Raw genomic sequence first — 21,574 nt, 5'->3', positions numbered from 1 at the left:
TGGAGCCCCACATCGTTCTTATTTTACAGATGGAGAAACTGAAGCACACAGAGCCTGAGTGACTTGCTCAAGACCACCCAGCAGAGCAGGCCAATGGCAGGGCCAGGAATACAACCCACGTCTCCTGACTCCCAGGCCAGTGCTCCGCCCAGTTGACCACACTGCCTCCCCTCCTAAAGGCGTCTCTGGCGCTGCCTCAGCCAGGCTGCGGGCCCTGAATGAAGTGACCCCAGCCCGCATCCCTCATTAAAAGCACAGCAAAAGCGAGCGCAGCGATCCTCACAAGCACGTGGGGACCTTACTTGTCCCCAAAACAAGGAAGGCCGCCGCTTCCTCGGGTACTGCAGCAAGAGGTGGGGCGCTCCATGGCCAGGGGAACCCCCCCCCCCCCGCGATGCCAGCCCCTCCCCAAGCGGAGCGCAGGACAGAGTCACTGGCGGGAGAAGGGGCCGGGCTCGCCGCCCTTGCCTCCAGCTGTGCCCGGGCTGCGCCGGCCGGGGGAAGGCAGCCCCGGGGCGTGCACGCAACGCTGCGCGCTGCCAGCCGCCTTCCCCCCTCGCCCGTCCCGGCCTCCCGCCCTGCCCCTCCTCCCGCCGCAGGGAGGCGCCGCTCCCCCGGGAGCCGCCTGCGGAGCCCACCTGGCTGGTCCCCGGCTGCGCGGGAGCGGGAGCCGCGGCCGCCCCAGGTGAGTTGAGGGGAGCGTCGGGGGCGGGGGAGCCGCGCGAGGAAGGACGCGGCTGGCTGGAATTTCCTCGCAGCGCCCGGGGCGCGAGCGCGCAACAGGCTGCGCCGCCCAGCGCTCGTCCCTGCGGCCCGCCCGGCGGGGGAGAAGCAGGCGGGGGCTGCCCTGTCTACACTGCGCCGGTTTCCCCTCCTAAAGCCCCCAGCCCGTCAGTGAGTTGCCCTCCTCCGGCCCCAAAAGGGCCGCGCTCCCGCGGGGCTTGTTTCCTGCCGGCCCCCCCCTCGTGGCCGCACCTTGCAGCGCGTCCCTGCTTGTCCCCGGGAGCAGCTGCTGCTGGGATTGGTTTGGGGCAGGGCGAAGGAGCTGTTGTTCCAGGCTGCAGGTGTCTTGTACTTTCTGGGATGGCGAAAGAAAGAAAGAAACAAACCACAACCCTCAGCCCCCTTGGCGGAAGTTTTTTAGAGACGTCCCCCTTTTTTTTTTTTTAGATTAAACGCTATTATTCTGCCAAATTCCTGCTGCCGGTGTTTTGGCCAGACGGTCGAACAGAGTTACCAACACCTTGGGAATGGAGGTTGTTCCTAACTCTGAAATGTTTGTTACCCTGAACAAAAAGTTGGGGTGGTTTTTTCAAAAGTTTACAACTGAACACTGACTTAATACAGCTTTGAAACTTTACTATGCAGAAGAAAAATGCTGCTTTCCCTTTATTTTTTCATAGTTTACATTTAACGCAGTACTGTGCCTTGTTTGTTTGTCTGAATGCTGCTGCCTGATTGCGTACTTCCAGTTCCAGTATGGTTGACTGGTCAGTTTGTAACTCTGAGGTTCTGCTGTAGGTCAAACCTCTTGGCCAGCCAAACAAACAAATACTTCCCAACAGGTGTGTTTGTTATCAGGCAATATAACAAACACACATCCTTTGGAAGACAGGTAGCAAAGAGTAAGATGCTTAAGTTTAAAAACACTTTTTATTAATATATATTTTAAGCCAAGCACAGTTTAATAATTTCTTACAGCAAATACTTGTTTTAATACTGCCATTTGAATCCCAGGCACTCCTGTATAAATACAAAGCAGTATATATTTTTAATAAAAGCTATTGCTAGGTTTTCATTATTTTCTCTGAGTAGTAGTTAATGTACAGAAATCATAATGTTGAGCTATGATTAAAGCCCTTTTTCTGCAATTGATATTATGTGGGTGGGCAGCCATGTCACACAGGTTCAGCAATCTGCCAGGGAACTAATAATTGCAGGTTCAATGCCTTAGATTTCTTTAAGAAAGAAACATAAGTGGGTAGAGATTGGGAACTTCTTAGCAGAAGTGTGTGCTGTGGAATGGGGGAAATAATTCAGCATTTATTGTAAAATATTTTACCTTCACTGGGGGACATTTGACTTTATGAGTTTCATTATAGCAGAGCTCGAAGGCCATCCCATTGCTTCAAAAAACTTTGCTCCATATTGAATATATTTTATTCAGTTTTCAAGTTTTTAATTTTTTCACCTATATTTCTTTCTATATATGTGACACTGCATATAAACATGTGCTCAAATTCTGTAAAAGAGTTAATAGCTTGCTAAAATCTTTCCTCCAGGATCCCTGCTTAATTCAGAGCACAGTATATCATGTAAACAAAGAATGTATCATAATGCATGTGACCAATACATATATACAAGTGGGCTAAATTAAGGTTGCAAAGGCAAATCATAACATTAATGTAGCTCCTTGTGTGTGGTAATGTATATTACTTGCAAATTTAGTGTTGTTCAAAAGTGCTTGGCTGGCAGACATGAAGACTAAAGTCTTTTTAGCTAGAGACAGGAACAGGCTTCTCTCCACCTCTGGGCAGCCCACCTCAAGAATGAGTGGACGCTGCCATTCAGTATCTATCAATTAGGAATGCTGGAATATATGTTCAGTTTCGCCACTGACTTGCTGAGTGACCTAGGGCAAGTTGCTTAAAGGAATACATGATTTTGGCCCCAAAGTTATATTTCATAAAAGTAGGTCTTTAGTAAACTTAAGAACATCAGGAATGTCTCCAGAACTTTTAAACATTACAATAGAAAGTTGTCTTTTAAAATAAATAAATATCTTGAGTAATTTCAAACAAAATGTTGTAATACTGAGACACCTGGAAGTGAAACTGACTTTAATGAATTAAAAACAAAATTGACTTCATGGATTCCCCCACTCCCTGCCCCATTCTTTTAAGAGGAATACAAAATTGAGAAGTAAAATGGATTTTTAAAGTTTTTTTCAGTTTTAATAATACAAGTGTTTTAATAGAGGTAAAGAAACATACTTGTTCACAATGACACTGATCTTGCAAACACTTAAGCATATGTTTCAGAGTGGTAGCCATGTTAGTTTGTATCAGCAAAAATAACGAGGAGTACTTGTGGCACCTTAGAGACTAACAAATTTATTTGGGCATAAGCTTTCGTGGGCATAAGCTTCATCAGTGGGTTTTAGCCCACGAAAGCTTATGTCCAAATAAATTTGTTAGTCTCTAAGGTGCCACAAGTACTCCTCATTGTTTAAGCATATGTTTAATTTTAAGCATGTGGGTAGACTCCTGGAAATGAATGGAGTACCTCAAATTCTTAAAGCTATCCATGTTCATAAAGTGTTTGCAGGATTGATGCTAATATGATGAATTAGCATTTTTTTCTCAATTTTAGAAAATGGTGCAGAGTCAATTCGGCCATTGGTGTAAGCAGTTGTTTTCAGTCCAGTTGTACCATTTCCCCCGTGGCTGATAGAATTGGTCAAAAACCATTGAAATTCTGATTTTGGCGAGGAGGGGAAATCATGAAAATTTCAGAGCCGTTTTTCCTTGTTTTTTGACCAGCTATATGGTTGGCTGATATTTGAAATTTGTATGAAATTTTTCAACAATTTTGACTTTTATTTATAAAAGGCAAACATTTTTTATAAATTTTTGTTTCCATTTTTTTAACCTCCTGAATTGGTTCATGTCTACGTGTTCTCCATGGAAAGTGACCCTGTAAGAAAGAAAACAGAGGCTGAGGGCTGAGACTGAAGAGGAACATATGCAAACACCAACCCAAGCAACCTGAACAGCATTACTTGATTCTATGGTATAAAGTAATAAAAAAAGACGTTATATTTACAATACAGATTTCAGTTGAGTCACAATAATAGGATAGCAAGTAAGATTGGCATATTAAGTCAGTCAGTACTAAAATGAATCCCCCCCCCCCCCTTTTACCCTGCCAGGATGCCTGCCTGGTTGCCTAGAAGCTCTGTTTACACTATGACTTTCAAGTGAGTTTGTAACCAGTTACTGACATGGTTGGCTTAAACATGGTTTGCATCATATGCAAAAAGGTTAATCCACAGTTTGCAAAAAGAAAAGGAGTACTTGTGGCACCTTAGAGACTAACCAATTTATTTGAGCATGAGCTTTCTTGAGCTACAGCTCACTTCATCGGATGCATACCGTGGAAACTGCAGCAGACTTTATATACATACAGAGATCATAAAACAATACCTCCTCCCACCCCACTGTCCTGCTGGTAATAGCTTATCTAAAGTGATCATCAAGTTGGGCCATTTCCAGCACAAATCCAGGTTTTCTCACCCTCCGCCCCCCCCCCCCACCACAAACTCACTCTCTTGTGAGGGGGTGAGAGAACCTGGATTTGTGCAGGAAATGGCCCACCTTGATTATCATACACATTGTGAAGAGAGTGGTCACTTTGGATGGGCTATTACCAGCAGGAGAGTGAGTTGGGGGGCGGGGGGGCGGAGGGTGAGAGAACCTGGATTTGTGCTGGAAATGGCCCAACTTGATGATCACTTTAGATAAGCTATTACCAGCAGGACAGTGGGGTGGGAGGAGGTATTGTTTCATGGTCTCTGTGTGTATATAATGTCTTCTGCAGTTTCCACGGTATGCATCCGATGAAGTGAGCTGTAGCTCACGAAAGCTCATGCTCAAATAAATTGGTTAGTCTCTAAGGTGCCACAAGTACTCCTTTTCTTTTTGCGAATACAGACTAACACAGCTGTTACTCTGAAATCCACAGTTTGTAACTGCAGTAGCTGATCACATGGGCCTAGGTTGCCATATGTCATAACACTATTATTTTGCTCTGTAGAGGACTGGTACGGGTCCACTGTCTCACATACATTTGGCAGCACTGCCATGCAACCCTGCATCTCAGTGGGATTCTCTCACCTCCAGCTGAGCTGCAGGAATTTTCAGTAAATATTCATGGTTTTCCTTACATGAAAAATCCTGGTAACTCTTTCTTTAATTTAAAGAAAGCTTTCTGAAGAAAGGCACAATTTTTTTGTGAAAAATGAAAAATGTTGACAATCTAGACAAGCTTTCATTTAAAAAAAAATGGCATTTGAAAACCGCAAAACATTTTTTTGTTTGAAAAATTTCTACCAGCTCTAAAAAACAATGATCCTGGGCCATAGAACTCGTATGAGAAATTACTGACTAAAGCAAAATTAAAATGACCAATTTATAAACCTCTCTGGACTGGAGAGCGAGGAGTGGTTGTAAAGGATTTACCGACAAACCCTTAATTTTAGCAGTGCTGCTGGGCAAGCCGGGCATAAGACACAAATGGTATTGTATAAATTCACTAATCAAACCTGCCAACTTCAAAACTAAAAGCTCAATCGGTACCTTTTTACAAAAACAATCAGCGAAAAAGCTTTCAATTCATTTTTTTTATCAACTGTAGTCTGTTTGCTTCAAATAAGAGACTGGCAGTTAGTATTATTGTTAATGCTAAATAACGGCTTCTTTGTACTATTGAATTCTCTCTGGCCCAGGCAAAAATAAACTGTTTTAAAATAAAATATAACATGTTTTTGAAGACAAATGTAAATATAATCGCTGGCCTATAACTAGGGCCCTACCAAATTCATGGTCCATTTTGGTCAATTTCATGGTCATAGGATTTAAAAAATAGTAAATTTCGTTATTTCAGTTATTTAAATCTAAAATTTCACAGTGTTGTACCTGCAGGGGCCGTGACACAAAAGGAGGTTGTGGGGGGGTGTCACAAAGCTATTTTAGGGGGGTTGTGGTATTGCCACCCTTACTTCTGCACTGCTGCTGCTGGTGGGGCGCTGCCTTCAGAGCTGGGCACCCGGCCAGCAGCCACCGCTCTCCAGCCACCATCAAACTCTGAAGGCAGCACAGAAGTAAGAGTGGCAATACCAAAACCCCCTACAATAACCTCGTGGATTCCCTTCTCCCCCACCCCCAGCGGTCCCCTTTTGGGTCAGAACCCCCAGTTTGAGAAACGCTGGTCTCCTGGTGAAATCTATATAGTATAAGGTAAAAGTACACACAAGACCAGATTTCACGGGGAGACCAGATTTTGCAGACCGTGACGCTCTTTTCACGGCCGAGAGTTTGGTAGGCCCTACTTATAACACACCCCTGCCAAATTATAATTCCCTGCTCCAAAGCAGGGGGCACTTGAGCTTTTCATATGCAAGGTCTGTAGAATTTCTGAACTTGAGGAAAACATACGTTCGCCTCGGCTCGTTCTCAGAAATAGCCAACTGTTTTGGCTCAGATTTTCCAAAAGAATTCAACCTGAGGCAGACACCCAGCATGGAAAATTTCAGCTCAAACCTTTCAAGTCTGGCAAAGTGAAAACAGGGTCTTATTATGGGAAGGGAATCATAATAGAGTAATAGATGGTGCTGCCAGCATGGACTATAATAAGGTAAATCCACAACACAGTATACCTTTGTTGCCTTTCAGAGGGGTCTGTCTTATGGGCTATTTCTCAGATTTATTCGTCCTCATGTTAACTTTCAAACTGATTTTTTTTAAATGTTAGTATGTTCGGGCAATATTTCTTTTTACTGTGTGTTCTTATCAAGGACTGTAGCTAACCCTTTTTGTGTATGCTAATGAATTTCAAACTTAAGATAGAGTTCACTAGAGACTTTGGGCTTGCTCTTATGTGGAACTCCCATTGAAATCAGGAAATATTCTGTGTGTGGAGAGTTTGCAGGATCTGGCCCATAATCTAACTAGCTGAATTTCATATAGATGATTAATTTAGAATTTCTGAGATTAAAACCAATCATCCGGGACAAATGTCTTATATGGGAGAGAATTTCTGTATTTAGGGGCATGGCTAGAATCTCTGAAGTTTTGCAGGTCACTTCTAAATGAATGCTTGGGAATAAAGAAAACCTCTTCCATCTTCTTAAAATCTTCTGACTAGGAGTTCCCTAAATGTCAGATAACATGCCTATTGGGAAACTTGTGTTTTCCATTGTGTTTTGAAACATGCCTTGGAAGACTGAATGGTAGCTTTTATTCCAGAGGTGAGAGAAGTTTCAGAGAAGATTCTTGGAACGAGAAAGCTGATGGTGTGTTTTTGTTTTGTTTTGTTTTTTCCATTTGTAAAGAGCCACTGACTTCTTTGGGAGGGGTACAGACCTGCTTACGGTTCTCCACAGGCCTTTTCCCCTTCCCATTCCTTTCACCTACCACCTGGGCTTTTTTTCTGCTATTAGAAACAAACCTGAACGTTTTCTAAAGAGAAAAATAATGTATCCTATTTTAAATGGACAGAGACAATGAGACAAGTGACTCTCATGAACTATCTTCTTTGTGGTTTGTCTGAACTCTGTTCCCCCTCTGTTCTGTTAAATGTCAGTCAAAGTTGCAAATGCCTGTGCACAATCAAAATTTTCTGACTGTTGAAGCAGTTCTTAGGGTATGAAAAACCTCTTAGAAGTCTGAGGCTCAGGCTAAAACTCTAAGGTTTGGCACACTACACATGAAATTGGTTTTCAGCAAAGCCTTCAAAACAAAATTTTAACTCCATACATCAAAGAATTTCTCAAACTCTCAGCAGCTCCTGCTTATTTATACTGAGCTTCAATAGATTTGAACTCAGAGTTTTAACTCTGCAAAAGTTTACAATGCACTTGCTTGTGTGTATGTACCCCACTGCCATCTGCTGAGTAGAATAAATCTAAAAGTTGACTTTGTTGTGAAAAATATTCCATTAGTGCACTGGATTTGCACCCTACATTTTAGGAGCTGAAAAGTGACAGGTCCATTCCCCATGTTGTATGTACATTATAGATGGTCAGTCGATGACTGAGATATATATTTGCCACAGGATAGTACAAGGTCTACTAAAACTGAATTCATTTTAAAATGTGACTTTGCATTCATGATGAGTGCAGATGCCTGATTTTTTAGTTCATTAGAAGAGATTGGTACAACAAGCTATTGCAGGCTGAAAAAAGTGTAAGGAGTAGGCAGAGAGGGTGAAGTTAATGGCAAAACTTGGGATGACTTCAGTGAAGTCAGGATTTTACCTAGGATATACAAGTGTGTCTTCAACTAGGAAGACAATGTTCCTTACATTAAACCTTGGATAAATTACCCTTGCATCATCCATGCCAGTTCTTGCACTTTTATTGATAGGGGATAAATTAGTCCAGAGGAAAGTGGGATAGACGATTTAGGAAAAGCTACTTGTCAGGGTCTTGTCCCAACCCTTTTTAAATGTACGAAGTGGTGGAAAAATTCTTTGGACACTATACCTAGCATGGATAGTTGCTGTATGTTGACAGCTTTGCTTTTCTCAGTAGCTGGGTGTAATATACATGTTGCCTTAATTGACAGATAGATTAAATAGGCGTGGCAGACTCACAGTTGTAGACCTAACTTTGCAGTCAGGATCTTGCAAGTCAGAATCAAAAGCTAAATTTTCTAATCCTGAGAAGGAAAAAAAAATGAAGAAAAAAAATGCAACAAAAATTGAAGGTTCCCTTTCAGATTCAATGGTCATCACTGCAGACAGAAATAAGAGTTAGTCCATTATTGCCGCACATCACATTAAAAATAATTAGAAATGTATAGGTTAATTTTTATATTATTACCTTAATCTGTGGACCTTGTTCTACCAGTTGTGACCTCATTGATTATGGTGACTGGCATCAGGTAACATTCCATTTGTAAACACTTAATGATCTGCTGCAGTAAGGATGCTTAAATGGGTACCCTGAACTTGAAAGCAAATCAGTTTCAAACAAGTGAATCTTAAGTACTTTCTACACATTGCATCTGTCCTGGGTCCCTCTGACAACTATGATTTTTTTTTCACCCACATTTTCCTATTTTTAAAAAATGTTTTTCTCTCTCCTCTGTCTGAAAGATCCTCAAAAGGAAAACCACTTGGTTGCAAAAAAAGACAGTGAAACCAACTGTACACAAAATGCCATCAGACTCATAAAATAAGCAAACTGTAAAATAGAGGGGAAACCTTTCTCTTATCTCTGCCAGCTATCCAATCTTTGGTGTTAGTTGTAGTAATAGTAGGTAAAGCAGTTTTTGACAGAAATGTGATTTTTAAATTGAAAGTGTCCATTGTAAAGTTACAGTAACCTCTTGCTCCAACCTCAAAAGTAGTAGGTATTAAATTATTGTAAATCGCTCTTTTAAGAGGAAATAAAACATTCCAAATAGTAGCCTACAGCTTAAACATGCAGAAAATGTGAATGAATTGACTCTAGAACCATATGATCTTTATCTGCCTTTGGGATAAGTTACTTAAAACATTTTTCTTCTGACGATTTTAAAATCAAATGAAGACAAAAATCTACAATAATGTTCAGAAAACATGAGCATCTACAGAAGTTGGACTAAATTTCTCTTTTTTTTGTTTGATTTAAAAAAATAGAATTCACAGATCAAAGAAGACGTAGAAAAGCAATAATATGTGCCTCATGCATTCCACTTTTCAAATGAGGCTCACCAAGAACTAGATTGGATACCGTTATTGGCATTGAATTATTGGCTTACTCTTTGAGTAGTCCTATTAATTTGAATAGGAATACTCAAGAAGTAAGACCCTGACTTACTGTGTACATCGCAATCTGGCCCAAAATGCTTTACAAGCAGTAAGGGCCTGGTTCTTCTAGCCTTATTCTCACTGGGCTAGATTCTACCACCCTTACTCGTATTGAATAATACCCCAACTCTACAGTAGTCCCATTGAAATCAGTAGCAGCACTTATGAAGTAAGATACTACTCAGCATGAGTTAGACTGACAGAATCTGGTTCACTGGGATTACTTGTAAAGTGGCAGAACTGGTCACTCCTTAATCAAGATAAATAACACTTTGTTGAGTCCCTGATCTAGGAAAACAGTTAGGCACATGCTTAACTTTAATCTGACTTCAGTGGAATTTAAGCACGTGCATCAAATTAAGCACTCACCGTCCTGAATAATAATGCCTAGTTCTTATATAAGCAGTATTATCAGTAGATCTCAAAATGCTTTACAAATAGGGATTCTTTTTTGAATCTGGGATTCATGTAGTAGTATACCCATTTTACAGATGAGGCACAGGAAAGTGGGTGATTTATAGAAGTTTTACTGGTAGTAGCATGGGGACCTGAAGTGAAGAAAAAACATAAATATCAAGGCCCAGACAGGAGACCTAGACAGCATTACCACACAGGCCCTTGGGTTTACTGGTGCTCAGAATGTTCTATTAGCGTTTCTGTTTATTTTATTTAAAAGTTAACTGCTAAGCAAATATTGAGTTAAGCAGCATGACTTTCTGTGCCCAATAGCCCAACGGACCAAACTAAGGGAGCTTTTCAGCATCAAAATGCCTAGCTGCCTCTCTAGGAACCTAAATACCTTTAAAATGTGGCCCTCAGATCTTCCTAAGGACTAGTGATGCTATTTTTGAAAAATAAAATTGGTCTAAAAATAGTTATTTCAGCTCTTAATGTGAACAAACAGGTTATGGGCCAAAGGCTAAAATAACAAACTGAATATGTATTGAACACTCTGTGAACAAATGGTGATGAAGTAAATATGAAAGATTGTGCCTCTGGAGATCTAGTAATATGCCAGCATCTGCTGAATATGCAGAAAATCCTCTCAAACAAAAGATGTAAGTTTGAAGTTGCTTCAATAAACAAAACAACCCCCAAATAACTTTACTTACATAGTCAGTGAATATACTGTACTTTAAAAGGACCCAAATGTAGGAAAGATTAGAAAGACCAATAAAAGGTGCTGACCCTCAACGGGGATAAATAGTCATGGCTCCACTGAAGTCTATGGAGTTATGAGAATTTACACCAGCTAAGGAACAGCTCCAAAGGTTCTACCCTATTCCCCACTGCTGTGTGATCATTTATCGCTATTGTCTCCATCCACCCCAACATTAATTTTGCACCCTTGTTTTCTTCTATAATGAAAGTATACCCTTGGATGTGCATTGTTGCTTTTAAATACAGTTTATTAAATACTTCATACAATATCAAAAGGAATATAGTTATAGAAGGCATTAAGTTATAAGTTTTCTCATTTTGTGTCATGCTGACAGAGGAGAAGGGGGTAAACAATGTGATTTTATTAAATGTGATGATTATATGATGATGCAGGTTTATGTAAGTCTATGCAGAGCTTGCAATTTTGTATCTTTATCTGTAGTGCGTGTTGCAACTAGGGTTGCTACTTGCCAGGTGTCCAGTTTTCGACTGGAACACCTGGTTGAAAAGGGACCCTGGTGACTCTGGTCAGCACCGCAGACTGGGCCATAAAAGTCCAGTTGGCACTGGGCTGGCAGGCTCCCTACCTGGCTCCGTGTGGCTCCCTGGAAGTAGTGATGTGTCCCTTGGCTCCTAGGTGCAGGGGCGGCCAGGGAGCTCCACATGCTGCTCCCACCCCAAGTGCTGGCTCCACAGCTCCCATTGGCCAGAAACCATGGCCAATGGGAGCTGCGGGGGCAGCACCTTTGGGCGAAGGCAGCGCGTGGAGCCGCCTGGCCACCCTTCCGCCTAGGAGCCGAGGGACATGTTGCCACTTTCAGGGAACCATCCAGGGTGAGCACTGCCCAAAGCCTCCACCCCAATCCCTGGCCCTGAGCCCCCTCCCACACCCAAACTCCCTTCTGGAGCCTGCGCCCAAACCCCCTACCCCAGCTCCGAACTCCCTCCCATACTCCAAACCCCTCAGCAGTCTACAGGAGATATGTGCATGTGTGGAGATGGGAAAATTATGCTTCTGTGGGATAGGTGGAGTAATGGAAAGCTTTTTTTGTTCATGTGGAAAACCTTTAAGCACTAGTATTATATCTAAAAATGTTAAGCATTTGAAGTTTAACATAGCTAAAAGTCTGGCTTTTTCTATTGTTCTCCCATGATCCCCAGCAACCTCTCCAAAATATTTGTATTCTGTTATTCTGTAATTTCTCTATTGCCTCTCCCTGTGTTCCCCCTCTTCCAAAAAATCGTAACCACAAACAAACAATTAAAAGCCATATCTCTTAGTAAAACAAACTTGGAGTTTCTGGCCAAACAATTTTACAGATAATCTAAGCTAAAGAATATTAGGATAATTTTCAAAATGTCAGTAAAAGGAAGAAATTTCACACACAGTAACTTTAAAACAACACTGGGACTTAGCTTCTGTGCAGAGGGCTGCACAAGACAAAATTACATCTTTAATACTGAATTAGGAGAGCTAGAGCAGTAGTTCTCAAACTTTTGTACTGGGGACCCCTTTCACATAGCAAACCCCTGAGTGCGACCCCTCCTATAAATTAAAAACGCTTTTTTATATATTTAATACTATTATAAATGCTGGAGGCAAAGTGGGGTTTAGGGTGGAGGCTGACAGCTCGTGACCCCCCCGTGTAATAACCTTGCGACACCCTGAGGGGTCTCGACCCCCAGTTTGAGAACTCCTGAGCTAGAGGAACTTATGAGGCCCCCAGGCTGCATTTTGGCCACCTTGCATTTAACTGTAGTGGTAAAATTCAATGGTACCTTATAGTATAAATTCTCCCATCTTTAATAATAAGTTATGATAGTCTTGGAAAATTCTTGGGAGGAAAGAGTTCAGTTTTGATATTTTTGCTTTAAATAGGGAAATCAAAGTATTTCAGACCTCCCCCCCCCAAAAGACTGTAGTTTAATGAATTTATCACAAAAATAGACAAATGGAAATAGGGGAACTGTGATGCAGTGGATATATGCAGTCAGCTTTAGTATGGCTTGGTGCTGAACACTGATTGATAACCAAACCGTGGGCTATGTGATCACTGTATGTAGAATGCATTTGGGAACTGTGCTCCTTTGCTTGAAATTGCAGTTTCAGTTTGGTTTAGCTGGGGGGGCTTATGACATGCTGGCTGAACTGTAACCATGTGTTGAAGATAAATTGAAATGGAGGGCTGTGTTACATATATATTCAGTTATTAAATAATGTCATAATTTAATCTAGCCAGAGAAATCCCCACTGAATAATTCTGCATTTTAAAAAACTGTGGTCATGGTGTACCCACTCTTTATGCTGTAGCTTGTCAAGTTAATTTAATTAAAGTCCTGTCTTTAAAAATATACTTAAGTCAAAGATCCAAAGCGTTTAATCCCTTGAGACAGAAGCTCTGGTTAAGCATGAATTCAGCCCAACATAATTCTTCCTCATTATTGCCTGTTACAGTTTATTAATTAAATAGAAAGCAGATTCCTTATGATTGATCATTAATGTATATTATGATTATAACATCATAATCTTTAGTCAGTAAACACCTACACTGGTTCGGAAAGTGGTTTTGCAGTGGGTGATAATTGCAGCCACTTTTTCTGTCTCGATTATTTTCTCATAACAATAGCAAGGCTGTACAATTTTCTAACTACAAATGTATATTCATGTAGTTTTGCTGTGCCAGGTGAGTGAATGCATATGATAAGAAAATAGCTGTACAGTTTCAGATGACGAAAGAGCATTTCTAAAACTCCCTGCTCTAGTAATGAATAGAAATAATCCTTTTGCTTCAATACTTGCAGAACTAGGAATAGCTGATACATGGAGATATTTACACCCAATAGGGAAACCATTTTCATTTCACTCGGGCTTACTTAATGTCTTCTCTCAGATAGTCTTGTTGCTTCTTACCACTGAAAAAAAAAATATAAAAAAAATAAATGTGTATCGTTCGCCCTTTGCATTCAGCTGTGTGTGGAGGGGAGGTCAGTAATATGGAGTCTGGCTATATTCTACTGGTGACTTATTTTCTTCGCACCCATTCACCCATCCGGGAACAGAGGTGGTTTCTAGTAGTAGTCAGGCTTTTCTTTAAGGAATCTTATCAGGCAATAGTCCCAGAGAGCAACCCTGCCTCAAGATTTGACTCTAATCAGATACCAAGGTAGAGAGCAAACTCTCCTGCTGCTAGCACAGCTCTTTACAGAGCCTTGCATAAATATCTAAGCAACACAGCATGTCTTCCATAAACATAACATTTACTAAGCAAAAGATATGGGAAGACTATATCTAACAGCCCCCTCTCTTCCCCCGGCTCCCCCCTACACAGTTGAATTTGTACCCAAAAGTTGCTTGGATCACCTTCCCTCCCTCCCACCCATTGTTCTAAAACTCACCCTACATTTGCCCATTTCCTCTGTCTTTCATGACTCTGCAATTTTAACCCTACCTAGAACATAACTGTTTTCTAAATACTTAGAAACTAAGACGCAGAAGCCCAGTTCTCCTATCACAGGATCTGAGTAACACCCCCATGTGGTGGGAGTAATAGGCCCCAGAACACCCTCTTTTTAAAAAACAAAAATTTCCAGGTTTTAGTAGATAAACCTCAAGACAGCCTTCAGAAGCCAATTAATCTCTCATACCTACCATGAAACATACTGTATACCCATATCAACAATATTAATCACCTAGAACAGATGTAAGTGCATAGCTCAAGACAACTAAATTTGAATTCTTGTTACTTGAAGGGAAAATAGCCCTTGAGAAGGATTTATTTTGGGCTCATGCAGTGAACAAGAATCTGGCTCAAATCAAGATTACTCTTTACATGCACGGTGTTTCAACAGGAATGTTGTAAAAAGTTTTATTAATGAAACAATGTGATAAACCTAAAATGCAACAAGAAAGGGATACCTTTTATTCCTGATGCTCTGTGTAATTGTAATTGAGATGCTGGCTCTCCTTCCCAGTATAGGTTTCAGAGTAGCGGCCGTGTTAGTCTGTATCCGCAAAAAGAAAAGGAGGACTTGTGGCACCTTAGAGACTAACAGTGGACTTCAAAACGAGTTCTGTTACCATCAAGTTCTCCTTATGTAAGAACAACTATTTAATATATTATCATATTACTCCAAATCTAGAAAAACTCGGTTTTGAAATACTGCACACTTTACCTTCAGGAAACATTCAGCCTTTAAAGTAAGTTAATAGAGATGTTAGGCATTAGACAATGACACCTCTACCTTCCAACCTCCAACCCAATGCAGCAATACTTACCTGAAGTGAGCATGTTGAATGACTCTAAAAAGCAACCAGACAAAATTTTGTCGTCTGTTCTCCCATACATTCTTTTTGAGATGAGAAAAGTAATTATGATTTTTCACACAACCTTCCTAAGCTTTTTGATTTGTGTGTGTGTTGCAAATAGTTGACACTTCAGTCCATTAGCCAAAATCACCAAGACCTTGGACAGATAGGTCAAGTTCAGAAATTTCAGTTGGAGTTAATGTATATAAAGTGGATCTGCATTCCAAATAACAGCGCGTGACTTTGTTTATACCATTTGCTGCTGAGAACTGGGACTCAAATAATAATATATGATATGTCTCTTTCTGTTTAATTTCTAAAATTCAGAATTATAGCTAAAACAGAATGATCATGTTTGACTTTTTAAAAATAAAATGCTTAATGCAGTAGCTATATACTTTTTTAAAAAATGAAGTGCTGATAAAAGTTATCTGATTGATAGCATCGGAAACTGATATCCTTTATTTATCCGCTGCATGAACAGTAGTAGTATAACATTACCAGTGCTTAATTTGTGCCAGGATGAACCCTCCGACCTCTTGGCTCGGAACTTCATAGCTCCAGCACCTCTGAGCTTGCTACATCAGTTATGAATGTAAAAAAATTACTTGAGACCCAGCACCTCTTTAATTACCAATTAAGCACTGAAGCTTACCCGTACCACCACACAAATATGTCTCAATTGTAGATGGGTTGGCATAAAGGTTGGCAATTTCCCTGGGAAAAACTGGTTTAGGATAGGGTGCCAGTAAATACCAGTTTAAACCAGAAACAGTGGGGAAAGGGGAATTCTTATTAAAATAAACTATGAAAATGATTGAAATATATATAGCAATTTGATAATAGTTTTGCAGTAATATGGTCTGTTTAATTTTGATTAAAGGAAATAAACTAAATAAAAAAAGAGTCTCAACCTAAAGCTATATGTTACTGTCTTCGCTATGTTAGAGACTGAAATGTCTGTATTTAGGAATTCCCTTCCTTATTTAGCAATGAAAATTACCTATTTGTTTAGCAAACAAGGAAGGGGAATTGCCAGATTCAGAAGTTTCAAATTCTGTTTGAAGTAAATTGACAAATTAACTGTCTAGTCCAGTACCCTGTCTCTTGATCTGGGTGGCTGGAGTGCCACTTGACTCCAGTACAGTGACTCAAGTCAGAATATTCCAACATGAGCAAAGATGGAAGACCACTTTGCCCAATTCATGGCTATTTTGAGAAAAAATCATGAAGATGGCAGAGTCTTTGAGGAAAAAAATGTGTGGAAAGGAAGACAATATGAGGAAACGTTTTGAAAAATGCAGTGGAAAGTATGAAGAGACACCAGAACCACTGACGGTGACTAAATCTATTTGCATTGTGTTAGAATCAAACTCTGAGGATGAAGATATTGTTAACACTGCAATACCATTGCCAAGTACATCAAAAGAGCCAGATCCAGGTTGGCCAAAGACAATGAGGAGGAAATATAATGATTTTTCTCAAGCAAAAATGGATGTGTTTGTAACAAAAGCAACGCTAGAATTTAAACAAAAGATAGACTGGAAAATACCTGAATTTTTGTGTGCCTGTAATATTCTGTTATTGAACATCCAACTTTTCAAGCAATGATCAGCAACCTAAGGCCAGACTACAAAGCGCCCATTCTAAAGCAGGTAGCAGGGAAACTGTTAGACACATTTACTGATTGCTTTAGTGTGGAAGCATGCAACACATCACACGGAAAAGCATCTGGTCAGCTGAACAAGAAGAAATTGCACAGCCATGGTCTCTCAGCAGAAATCCTGACTTTCTGCCATATGTACTTGCATTTAAAATAGAAGACGCTCTATAGCCATAATCAATGTTTTCAACCGATATCAAGGAAAACGCTTCACCTGTAACGTGCTGGAAAAATCTGAAGAATACAGATGTTCCCTCTGACTTCATGGAACTGGTGGTGAAATTGCCCAGTGTCCAGCAAGGTCAGCAAGCATAGAACAAATCTTTCAAACTTTGGAAACATCCATTCAAAGCTGAGGAATCAGCTCGGTCTGTGCGTTACACCAAAGTTGGTCTGCTGCCGCCGAATGCTGTGTGGCCAAATGGACCTGGACTGGTAGTCTACAACTCGGCATGCTTCTGATTGCTTAATGTTTCAAGCCTATCATTCTGCATTATTCTTGTTTTCATGTAATTGAATGTTTTTGACTTTTGTTTATGTGATATTGAAAACAGACATATGAGTTATAACACGTATAACTTCCTTGAGAAAATACTGAACCAAAATGTATACAGACATTCTGATGTTCAGTATTATGGTTACATGCATTATTAGTATTGTGCCCACTGTAGTTTTACTTTCTATTTGTACAACCCTAAATTAATCTATGAATCTACTGTCTTATGTTACCACAATTTGGATATGTAACTAAAGCTAAATGTAATGTGGTTTGTGGTGTGCATTAATCAAACAGTTTTAAATACATTAGAACCCTGTTTTATCCAAGCCTCCATTATCCAACTCTCTGTATTAACAGAACGGGGTGGCGAGGTCAAGAGGCGAAGGAAGCCCCGTTGCCTGGGGCTGACAGTCAGAGCCCCACCCACTCTCCTGATTATCAAAAGTTTTGATGATCTGATCTGGCCCCAGTCCCAATTACATCAGATTAACAGGATTCATTGTAGAAAATGCCTTAAACTGGTACTAACTAGATTTTCCCTGGGCAGTAAAAACATGGATTTTCCTGGTAAAAGCCACCTCTAATAAATACCATACCAACATCAAGAAGGCATTTAAACTTTCGTCTGAAATTTACTTTTTTTTCACATTTGTGATGGTGATTTGATGATGCTGACTTCTTTCCACTAGGATCTTGACTGAAGCTACCAACCTATGTCACCTAGGCCATTAAAACAGCTGTCTGATATACAGATTAGATTTCTGATCTCTGCTGACTCTGGTTGGATTCCGAGCAGTAAACTAGAGTTGAAAGGTCTGCTGAGATATCCAGTTCCATCGAACACTATGTGGTTTGAAAAAAGAAACACGAAGCAAAACAAAATCTGGCTGATGAAGTAGAAAAGGTGCAACTTATTTCTAGCGCATTTCAGGGGAGCTCTAATCTACTACTACTGATTACTGAGAGGATTTCACCCCTAAATAAAGGCGCCTATGGCATTGTGCTAAGAAAAGCTGCCATGATCTGGATGTACAACCATTTTTGTATTAAAAGAATTGTGATCTCAGATAATCTGTTCGTTTTGAAACATAGCTGTTCTTTGTTTAGAAAGTGTTTCACTTTCTGTAGAAAGAAAACCAGTTTGTGAACTGAAAAGAGACATTTCAAGAGAGACTGTTTATCAGATAGCGCATTTTCTTGCTGTCAGAGAGCTGTGGTTGAGTCTCTGTCTTCTTTTTTTGTTTTGACTCCATGTAACTCCAGATTTTTCTTTCAATGAATATGAAAGAAAGTGGTGCTCTCTGGTTGTCCTACTGAAATTAATTTTCCTAGATGCTGGTATGTTTCCAAGGAAACTGGCCAGTAACGTGGTAGGATTTAAGGGTGGAGGGCCAGGGCCTAGTTGTAATTAGAAGCTGGTGAAACATTTTTGGATGACAGGCTATTTTTCAACGGAAAAATTTTTCTTCATAAGTGAAAATGTTAGTTAGCTTTTGTTCAATATTTTTCATTTTTAAAGAATGCTGACTAAGTGTGAATATGCTCTTTCCCCAGTGGCTGGAGCCTCCAACTGGGGAAACTTTCTAGCTGGTAAAAAAGCACTTTGGTTTATTTTTTCTAAATTTTACTGTTGTTTTGCAAAATATCAAAGTTCTGCAGTTTTGTCCATTTTTTAAATTGTTGAAAAGTTTTGACCAGCATTACAACTGGCCAAAAACCACATTTTTTATTACTTTTTTTGTTGAAAATTTTACATTAGTTTTTTGTTAAAAAATGAATTTTTGATGAGAAATTCTGTCAAAAACTTGAAATTGAGGAAAATTTGACCAGCTCTGATAATTTTATTTGGCCTTCCCATTTGGGCCCTGATCTCATCGAGACCTACACACGTGTTTACCTTTGCTATTGTGAATTGTCTCATTGAAATCATAGAACTATTCACAGTAGTGAAGGTAAATGAGCCTTTGCAGGCTCACTAATGTCTTTGTTGGTCACTGCTGTGTCTGTTGGCAAATGTGCTGTATGGTGGCAAATAGCATGCTAAGTTTAAAATATTTTCACATTTAGAATACAACCATGCTGTGATCCTGAGAGATGACTTCAGGAGCTAAGTTGTACCAGTCCTGGTTCTGTGTTGGATGGGAGATTGTCTGGCTATGTAGACTCCCTCCTCAGGCCCTACGCTACCAGCACTCCCAGCTATCTTCGAGACACCACTGACTTCCTGAGGAAACTACAATCCATCGGTGATCTGCCTGAAAATACCATCCTGGCCACTATGGATGTAGAAGCCCTCTACACCAACATTCCACACAAAGATGGACTACAAGCCGTCAGGAACACTATCCCCGATAATGTCACGGCAAACCTGGTGGCTGAACTTTGTGACTTTGTCCTCACCCATAACTATTTCACATTTGGGGACAATGTATACCTTCAAATCAGTGGCACTGCTATGGGTACCCGCATGGTCCCACAGCATGCCAACATTTTTATGGCTGACTTAGAACAACGCTTCCTCAGCTCTCGTCCCCTAATGCCCCTACTCTACTTGCACTACATTGATGACATCTTCATCAAAAAAGGAAGAAAACAGATGAAAATGTGAGCTACAACACTTCAATAGAGTTGGAGCTAAAAATGAAGAAACACGAATATAGTAATACTTGTGAAATTTCAAGAAATTGAAAAAGAAGTTTGATTGTCTGAAAGTGTAACACAAAAAACTCTGTCTTTGTTAGACCAGAAGTGTCAGAACAAATTTCTTAGTTTTTTTCTTCTCCTGTTTTCATTTATATGAAAAAATATGTTGTTTTAATAGCATCTTGTTAACACATATGAGCCAAAATGTTCTAACAACACAATTATCCTGTCTGTGTGGTTATTTTCTGAAGAATCCAATAATTCAAAAATAACCATTTTCCACTCTTTATAGTGGTTACTCCATTGTGGACTCTGAGAATACTGGCATCACACATGCTGATCGCACTGGAGTAGAATTTGGAGCACACATTTTTGTTGTGCCCACTGGCACTGCTCTGCTTTAGGGTTTGTCAGTGTTTCATTGCAAACCACTCCTTGCAGAGATTTATAGCTAGGCCAAAAAATTTCCCTCCCAGCTAAAATTTGTGCTTCTTTTAAGTTTTATGGCACACACACAAAATAGAGGTTTTTTTTTTTCATGGGATATATTTTATCATTATGCATAAGGATTTATGCACATAAATCCCACTGATGCTTGGGAGAGGTAGACATCTAATTTGTGGCATACAGTGACATGGGAAAATAGGGCCAGATCCTCAGGTAGTGTATGGGGGCGTAGTCAATAAAACTAGGCTCATTAGGACCTGGGGATTTGGCCCACTGTGAACAACCATTTTTAGTGGCAGTAGCTGGATTTTTTTTAAAATTGCTGCTGTTTTCTTCAGTATCATATAATTTCAGTATATTTCAAACATTGAAAATTGGGGACCATCATAAGTTGTACCTTTTGTGTACAAAATAAAAGTGTAGTTAAAACGGGGCAGTGTCAATTTCAGATTTACAACAAGGTCTAAAATGACCTATTTTATGCTTTTTTCCACCAGAAGAATTTGCCTGAATCCAACCCTATTTAGTCTAAGAGTACACAGTGGACTCACACTTTGTGAAGTGGTGAATAAAGCAATAGCAGAAAGATACCAGGCCCAGGAATAGCCATAGTCTGCTTGCACAGGGCAATCTCCATTCTCATCCCAGGTCTAAAGAACAACAATCCAAAAGCAGGTTTCAGAGTAACAGCCGTGTTAGTCTGTATTCGCAAAAAGAAACGGAGTAGTCTCTAAGGTGCCACAAGTACTCCTAATCCAAAAGCAGTGTTTCATTTGGTGGACATTATCATGGAGCTGGCTGTTCCAGAGGGATGGGGACTATTGCAGCAAAATTCCACTGCTTCACTGCACCTGCATCAAATACCTCATGACTGCTTCAGAAAGTCAATGTGGCCTGGAGGATAGCACCCTGGATCAAGATTCAGAAGCCTGAGCTCTATTCCTGGCACTGGCGCGCTTGATGACTCAAACCGGAACAGGTACAGAGAAGGGCTACTAAGATGATCCGAGGAATGGAAAACCTGTCTTATGAAAGGAGACTCAAGGAGCTTGGCTTGTTTAGCCTAACTAAAAGAAGGTTGAGGGGAGATATGATTGCTCTCGATAAATATATCAGAGGGATAAATACCGGAGAGGGAGAGGAATTTTTTAAGCTCAGTACCAATGTGGACACAAGAACAAATGGATATAAACTGTCCACCAGGAAATTTAGACGAGAAATTAGACGAAGATTTCTAACCATAGGAGGAGTGAAGTTTTGGAACAGCCTTCCAAGGGAAGCA

The 21,574-nt window shown here is 40.3% G+C and overlaps 1 protein-coding gene across 11 annotated transcripts in view; it reads left to right on the top strand.

Moving 5' to 3' along the window:
* The first annotated feature begins 425 nt into the window (after positions 1-425).
* ARHGAP8 (Rho GTPase activating protein 8) overlaps positions 426-21,574 on the top strand; it is a 171,773-nt gene continuing 150,624 nt past the window's right edge. For 2 of the 11 annotated variants that reach the window (XM_073316323.1, XM_073316314.1), the window contains exon 1: positions 457-685. The gene's annotated coding sequence lies outside the window, so the exon portion shown is untranslated. Of the gene's footprint in view, positions 686-21,574 lie in introns of all 11 variants that reach the window. The other 9 variants (XM_073316333.1, XM_073316340.1, XM_073316355.1 and 6 more) reach the window with 7 other exon arrangements.

Source organism: Lepidochelys kempii, chromosome 1 (assembly GCF_965140265.1).
Source record: "Lepidochelys kempii isolate rLepKem1 chromosome 1, rLepKem1.hap2, whole genome shotgun sequence".
In the NCBI taxonomy this organism is placed as follows: domain Eukaryota; kingdom Metazoa; phylum Chordata; order Testudines; family Cheloniidae; genus Lepidochelys; species Lepidochelys kempii.
This window is presented reverse-complemented; position numbering and strand designations above follow the sequence as displayed.